Here is a 7,555-nt window from a genome sequence, read left to right as displayed (position 1 = left end):
GGGTTAGGGTTAGGGTTAGGTTAGGGTTAGGGTTAGGGTTAGGTTAGGGTTAGGGTTAGGGTTAGGGTTAGGGTTAGGGTTAGGGTTAGGGTTAGGGTTAGGGTTAGGGTTAGGGTTAGGGTTAGGGTTAGGGTTAGGGTTAGGGTTAGGGTTAGGGTTAGGGTTAGGGTTAGGGTTAGGGTTAGGGTTAGGGTTAGGGTTAGGGTTAGGGTTAGGGTTAGGGTTAGGGTTAGGGTTAGGGTTAGGGTTAGGGTTAGGGTTAGGGTTAGGGTTAGGGTTAGGGTTAGGGTTAGGGTTAGGGTTAGGGTTAGGGTTAGGGTTAGGGTTAGGGTTAGGGTTAGGGTTAGGGTTAGGGTTAGGGTTAGGGTTAGGGTTAGGGTTAGGGTTAGGGTTAGGGTTAGGGTTAGGGTTAGGGTTAGGGTTAGGGTTAGGGTTAGGGTTAGGGTTAGGGTTAGGGTTAGGGTTAGGGTTAGGGTTAGGGTTAGGGTTAGGGTTAGGGTTAGGGTTAGGGTTAGGGTTAGGGTTAGGGTTAGGGTTAGGGTTAGGGTTAGGGTTAGGGTTAGGGTTAGGGTTAGGGTTAGGGTTAGGGTTAGGGTTAGGGTTAGGGTTAGGGTTAGGGTTAGGGTTAGGGTTAGGGTTAGGGTTAGGGTTAGGGTTAGGGTTAGGGTTAGGGTTAGGGTTAGGGTTAGGGTTAGGGTTAGGGTTAGGGTTAGGGTTAGGGTTAGGGTTAGGGTTAGGGTTAGGGTTAGGGTTAGGGTTAGGGTTAGGTTAGGGTTAGGGTTAGGGTTAGGGTTAGGGTTAGGGTTAGGGTTAGGGTTAGGGTTAGGGTTAGGGTTAGGGTTAGGGTTAGGGTTAGGGTTAGGGTTAGGGTTAGGGTTAGGGTTAGGGTTAGGGTTAGGGTTAGGGTTAGGGTTAGGGTTAGGGTTAGGGTTAGGGTTAGGGTTAGGGTTAGGGTTAGGGTTAGGGTTAGGGTTAGGGTTAGGGTTAGGGTTAGGGTTAGGGTTAGGGTTAGGGTTAGGGTTAGGGTTAGGGTTAGGGTTAGGTTAGGGTTAGGGTTAGGGTTAGGGTTAGGGTTAGGGTTAGGGTTAGGGTTAGGGTTAGGGTTAGGGTTAGGGTTAGGGTTAGGGTTAGGGTTAGGGTTAGGGTTAGGGTTAGGGTTAGGGTTAGGGTTAGGGTTAGGGTTAGGGTTAGGGTTAGGGTTAGGGTTAGGGTTAGGGTTAGGGTTAGGGTTAGGGTTAGGGTTAGGGTTAGGGTTAGGGTTAGGGTTAGGGTTAGGGTTAGGGTTAGGGTTAGGGTTAGGGTTAGGGTTAGGGTTAGGGTTAGGGTTAGGGTTAGGGTTAGGGTTAGGGTTAGGGTTAGGGTTAGGGTTAGGGTTAGGGTTAGGGTTAGGGTTAGGGTTAGGGTTAGGGTTAGGGTTAGGGTTAGGGTTAGGGTTAGGGTTAGGGTTAGGGTTAGGGTTAGGGTTAGGGTTAGGGTTAGGGTTAGGGTTAGGGTTAGGGTTAGGGTTAGGGTTAGGGTTAGGGTTAGGGTTAGGGTTAGGGTTAGGGTTAGGGTTAGGGTTAGGGTTAGGGTTAGGGTTAGGGTTAGGGTTAGGGTTAGGGTTAGGGTTAGGGTTAGGGTTAGGGTTAGGGTTAGGTTAGGGTTAGGGTTAGGGTTAGGGTTAGGGTTAGGGTTAGGGTTAGGGTTAGGGTTAGGGTTAGGGTTAGGGTTAGGGTTAGGGTTAGGGTTAGGGTTAGGGTTAGGGTTAGGGTTAGGGTTAGGGTTAGGGTTAGGGTTAGGGTTAGGGTTAGGGTTAGGGTTAGGGTTAGGGTTAGGGTTAGGGTTAGGGTTAGGGTTAGGGTTAGGGTTAGGGTTAGGGGTTAGGGTTAGGGTTAGGGTTAGGGTTAGGTTAGGGTTAGGGTTAGGGTTAGGGTTAGGGTTAGGGTTAGGGTTAGGGTTAGGGTTAGGGTTAGGGTTAGGGTTAGGGTTAGGGTTAGGGTTAGGGTTAGGGTTAGGGTTAGGGTTAGGGTTAGGGTTAGGGTTAGGGTTAGGGTTAGGGTTAGGGTTAGGGTTAGGGTTAGGGTTAGGGTTAGGGTTAGGGTTAGGGTTAGGGTTAGGGTTAGGGTTAGGGTTAGGGTTAGGGTTAGGGTTAGGGTTAGGGTTAGGGTTAGGGTTAGGGTTAGGGTTAGGGTTAGGGTTAGGGTTAGGGTTAGGGTTAGGGTTAGGGTTAGGGTTAGGGTTAGGGTTAGGGTTAGGGTTAGGGTTAGGGTTAGGGTTAGGGTTAGGGTTAGGGTTAGGGTTAGGGTTAGGGTTAGGGTTAGGGTTAGGGTTAGGGTTAGGGTTAGGGTTAGGGTTAGGGTTAGGGTTAGGGTTAGGGTTAGGGTTAGGGTTAGGGTTAGGGTTAGGGTTAGGGTTAGGGTTAGGGTTAGGGTTAGGGTTAGGGTTAGGGTTAGGGTTAGGGTTAGGGTTAGGGTTAGGGTTAGGGTTAGGGTTAGGGTTAGGGTTAGGGTTAGGGTTAGGGTTAGGGTTAGGGTTAGGGTTAGGGTTAGGGTTAGGGTTAGGGTTAGGGTTAGGGTTAGGGTTAGGGTTAGGGTTAGGGTTAGGGTTAGGGTTAGGGTTAGGGTTAGGGTTAGGGTTAGGGTTAGGGTTAGGGTTAGGGTTAGGGTTAGGGTTAGGGTTAGGGTTAGGGTTAGGGTTAGGGTTAGGGTTAGGGTTAGGGTTAGGGTTAGGGTTAGGGTTAGGGTTAGGGTTAGGGTTAGGGTTAGGGTTAGGGTTAGGGTTAGGGTTAGGGTTAGGGTTAGGGTTAGGGTTAGGGTTAGGGTTAGGGTTAGGGTTAGGGTTAGGGTTAGGGTTAGGGTTAGGGTTAGGGTTAGGGTTAGGGTTAGGGTTAGGGTTAGGGTTAGGGTTAGGGTTAGGGTTAGGGTTAGGGTTAGGGTTAGGGTTAGGGTTAGGGTTAGGGTTAGGGTTAGGGTTAGGGTTAGGGTTAGGGTTAGGGTTAGGGTTAGGGTTAGGGTTAGGGTTAGGGTTAGGGTTAGGGTTAGGGTTAGGGTTAGGGTTAGGGTTAGGGTTAGGGTTAGGGTTAGGGTTAGGGTTAGGGTTAGGGTTAGGGTTAGGGTTAGGGTTAGGGTTAGGGTTAGGGTTAGGGTTAGGGTTAGGGTTAGGGTTAGGGTTAGGGTTAGGGTTAGGGTTAGGGTTAGGGTTAGGGTTAGGGTTAGGGTTAGGGTTAGGGTTAGGGTTAGGGTTAGGGTTAGGGTTAGGGTTAGGGTTAGGGTTAGGGTTAGGGTTAGGGTTAGGGTTAGGGTTAGGGTTAGGGTTAGGGTTAGGGTTAGGGTTAGGGTTAGGGTTAGGGTTAGGGTTAGGGTTAGGGTTAGGGTTAGGGTTAGGGTTAGGGTTAGGGTTAGGGTTAGGGTTAGGGTTAGGGTTAGGGTTAGGGTTAGGGTTAGGGTTAGGGTTAGGGTTAGGGTTAGGGTTAGGGTTAGGGTTAGGGTTAGGGTTAGGGTTAGGGTTAGGGTTAGGGTTAGGGTTAGGGTTAGGGTTAGGGTTAGGGTTAGGGTTAGGGTTAGGGTTAGGGTTAGGGTTAGGGTTAGGGTTAGGGTTAGGGTTAGGGTTAGGGTTAGGGTTAGGGTTAGGGTTAGGGTTAGGGTTAGGGTTAGGGTTAGGGTTAGGGTTAGGGTTAGGGTTAGGGTTAGGGTTAGGGTTAGGGTTAGGGTTAGGGTTAGGGTTAGGGTTAGGGTTAGGGTTAGGGTTAGGGTTAGGGTTAGGGTTAGGGTTAGGGTTAGGGTTAGGGTTAGGGTTAGGGTTAGGGTTAGGGTTAGGGTTAGGGTTAGGGTTAGGGTTAGGGTTAGGGTTAGGGTTAGGGTTAGGGTTAGGGTTAGGGTTAGGGTTAGGGTTAGGGTTAGGGTTAGGGTTAGGGTTAGGGTTAGGGTTAGGGTTAGGGTTAGGGTTAGGGTTAGGGTTAGGGTTAGGGTTAGGGTTAGGGTTAGGGTTAGGGTTAGGGTTAGGGTTAGGGTTAGGGTTAGGGTTAGGGTTAGGGTTAGGGTTAGGGTTAGGGTTAGGGTTAGGGTTAGGGTTAGGGTTAGGGTTAGGGTTAGGGTTAGGGTTAGGGTTAGGGTTAGGGTTAGGGTTAGGGTTAGGGTTAGGGTTAGGGTTAGGGTTAGGGTTAGGGTTAGGGTTAGGGTTAGGGTTAGGGTTAGGGTTAGGGTTAGGGTTAGGGTTAGGGTTAGGGTTAGGGTTAGGGTTAGGGTTAGGGTTAGGGTTAGGGTTAGGGTTAGGGTTAGGGTTAGGGTTAGGGTTAGGGTTAGGGTTAGGGTTAGGGTTAGGGTTAGGGTTAGGGTTAGGGTTAGGGTTAGGGTTAGGGTTAGGGTTAGGGTTAGGGTTAGGGTTAGGGTTAGGGTTAGGGTTAGGGTTAGGGTTAGGGTTAGGGTTAGGGTTAGGGTTAGGGTTAGGGTTAGGGTTAGGGTTAGGGTTAGGGTTAGGGTTAGGGTTAGGGTTAGGGTTAGGGTTAGGGTTAGGGTTAGGGTTAGGGTTAGGGTTAGGGTTAGGGTTAGGGTTAGGGTTAGGGTTAGGGTTAGGGTTAGGGTTAGGGTTAGGGTTAGGGTTAGGGTTAGGGTTAGGGTTAGGGTTAGGGTTAGGGTTAGGGTTAGGGTTAGGGTTAGGGTTAGGGTTAGGGTTAGGGTTAGGGTTAGGGTTAGGGTTAGGGTTAGGGTTAGGGTTAGGGTTAGGGTTAGGGTTAGGGTTAGGGTTAGGGTTAGGGTTAGGGTTAGGGTTAGGGTTAGGGTTAGGGTTAGGGTTAGGGTTAGGGTTAGGGTTAGGGTTAGGGTTAGGGTTAGGGTTAGGGTTAGGGTTAGGGTTAGGGTTAGGGTTAGGGTTAGGGTTAGGGTTAGGGTTAGGGTTAGGGTTAGGGTTAGGGTTAGGGTTAGGGTTAGGGTTAGGGTTAGGGTTAGGGTTAGGGTTAGGGTTAGGGTTAGGGTTAGGGTTAGGGTTAGGGTTAGGGTTAGGGTTAGGGTTAGGGTTAGGGTTAGGGTTAGGGTTAGGGTTAGGGTTAGGGTTAGGGTTAGGGTTAGGGTTAGGGTTAGGGTTAGGGTTAGGGTTAGGGTTAGGGTTAGGGTTAGGGTTAGGGTTAGGGTTAGGGTTAGGGTTAGGGTTAGGGTTAGGGTTAGGGTTAGGGTTAGGGTTAGGGTTAGGGTTAGGGTTAGGGTTAGGGTTAGGGTTAGGGTTAGGGTTAGGGTTAGGGTTAGGGTTAGGGTTAGGGTTAGGGTTAGGGTTAGGGTTAGGGTTAGGGTTAGGGTTAGGGTTAGGGTTAGGGTTAGGGTTAGGGTTAGGGTTAGGGTTAGGGTTAGGGTTAGGGTTAGGGTTAGGGTTAGGGTTAGGGTTAGGGTTAGGGTTAGGGTTAGGGTTAGGGTTAGGGTTAGGGTTAGGGTTAGGGTTAGGGTTAGGGTTAGGGTTAGGGTTAGGGTTAGGGTTAGGGTTAGGGTTAGGGTTAGGGTTAGGGTTAGGGTTAGGGTTAGGGTTAGGGTTAGGGTTAGGGTTAGGGTTAGGGTTAGGGTTAGGGTTAGGGTTAGGGTTAGGGTTAGGGTTAGGGTTAGGGTTAGGGTTAGGGTTAGGGTTAGGGTTAGGGTTAGGGTTAGGGTTAGGGTTAGGGTTAGGGTTAGGGTTAGGGTTAGGGTTAGGGTTAGGGTTAGGGTTAGGGTTAGGGTTAGGGTTAGGGTTAGGGTTAGGGTTAGGGTTAGGGTTAGGGTTAGGGTTAGGGTTAGGGTTAGGGTTAGGGTTAGGGTTAGGGTTAGGGTTAGGGTTAGGGTTAGGGTTAGGGTTAGGGTTAGGGTTAGGGTTAGGGTTAGGGTTAGGGTTAGGGTTAGGGTTAGGGTTAGGGTTAGGGTTAGGGTTAGGGTTAGGGTTAGGGTTAGGGTTAGGGTTAGGGTTAGGGTTAGGGTTAGGGTTAGGGTTAGGGTTAGGGTTAGGGTTAGGGTTAGGGTTAGGGTTAGGGTTAGGGTTAGGGTTAGGGTTAGGGTTAGGGTTAGGGTTAGGGTTAGGGTTAGGGTTAGGGTTAGGGTTAGGGTTAGGGTTAGGGTTAGGGTTAGGGTTAGGGTTAGGGTTAGGGTTAGGGTTAGGGTTAGGGTTAGGGTTAGGGTTAGGGTTAGGGTTAGGGTTAGGGTTAGGGTTAGGGTTAGGGTTAGGGTTAGGGTTAGGGTTAGGGTTAGGGTTAGGGTTAGGGTTAGGGTTAGGGTTAGGGTTAGGGTTAGGGTTAGGGTTAGGGTTAGGGTTAGGGTTAGGGTTAGGGTTAGGGTTAGGGTTAGGGTTAGGGTTAGGGTTAGGGTTAGGGTTAGGGTTAGGGTTAGGGTTAGGGTTAGGGTTAGGGTTAGGGTTAGGGTTAGGGGTTAGGGTTAGGGTTAGGGTTAGGGTTAGGGTTAGGGTTAGGGTTAGGGTTAGGGTTAGGGTTAGGGTTAGGGTTAGGGTTAGGGTTAGGGTTAGGGTTAGGGTTAGGGTTAGGGTTAGGGTTAGGGTTAGGGTTAGGGTTAGGGTTAGGGTTAGGGTTAGGGTTAGGGTTAGGGTTAGGGTTAGGGTTAGGGTTAGGGTTAGGGTTAGGGTTAGGGTTAGGGTTAGGGTTAGGGTTAGGGTTAGGGTTAGGGTTAGGGTTAGGGTTAGGGTTAGGGTTAGGGTTAGGGTTAGGGTTAGGGTTAGGGTTAGGGTTAGGGTTAGGGTTAGGGTTAGGGTTAGGGTTAGGGTTAGGGTTAGGGTTAGGGTTAGGGTTAGGGTTAGGGTTAGGGTTAGGGTTAGGGTTAGGGTTAGGGTTAGGGTTAGGGTTAGGGTTAGGGTTAGGGTTAGGGTTAGGGTTAGGGTTAGGGTTAGGGTTAGGGTTAGGGTTAGGGTTAGGGTTAGGGTTAGGGTTAGGGTTAGGGTTAGGGTTAGGGTTAGGGTTAGGGTTAGGGTTAGGGTTAGGGTTAGGGTTAGGGTTAGGGTTAGGGTTAGGGTTAGGGTTAGGGTTAGGGTTAGGGTTAGGGTTAGGGTTAGGGTTAGGGTTAGGGTTAGGGTTAGGGTTAGGGTTAGGGTTAGGGTTAGGGTTAGGGTTAGGGTTAGGGTTAGGGTTAGGGTTAGGGTTAGGGTTAGGGTTAGGGTTAGGGTTAGGGTTAGGGTTAGGGTTAGGGTTAGGGTTAGGGTTAGGGTTAGGGTTAGGGTTAGGGTTAGGGTTAGGGTTAGGGTTAGGGTTAGGGTTAGGGTTAGGGTTAGGGTTAGGGTTAGGGTTAGGGTTAGGGTTAGGGTTAGGGTTAGGGTTAGGGTTAGGGTTAGGGTTAGGGTTAGGGTTAGGGTTAGGGTTAGGGTTAGGGTTAGGGTTAGGGTTAGGGTTAGGGTTAGGGTTAGGGTTAGGGTTAGGGTTAGGGTTAGGGTTAGGGTTAGGGTTAGGGTTAGGGTTAGGGTTAGGGTTAGGGTTAGGGTTAGGGTTAGGGTTAGGGTTAGGGTTAGGGTTAGGGTTAGGGTTAGGGTTAGGGTTAGGGTTAGGGTTAGGGTTAGGGTTAGGGTTAGGGTTAGGGTTAGGGTTAGGGTTAGGGTTAGGGTTAGGGTTAGGGTTAGGGTTAGGGTT

The sequence above is a fragment of the Danio rerio genome, chromosome 24 (assembly GCF_052040795.2).
Source record: "Danio rerio strain M-AB ecotype USA chromosome 24, GRCz13ab, whole genome shotgun sequence".
Taxonomy (NCBI): domain Eukaryota; kingdom Metazoa; phylum Chordata; class Actinopteri; order Cypriniformes; family Danionidae; genus Danio; species Danio rerio.
The sequence above is the reverse complement of the archived record's forward strand: the minus strand, read 5'-3'. Positions refer to the sequence as shown.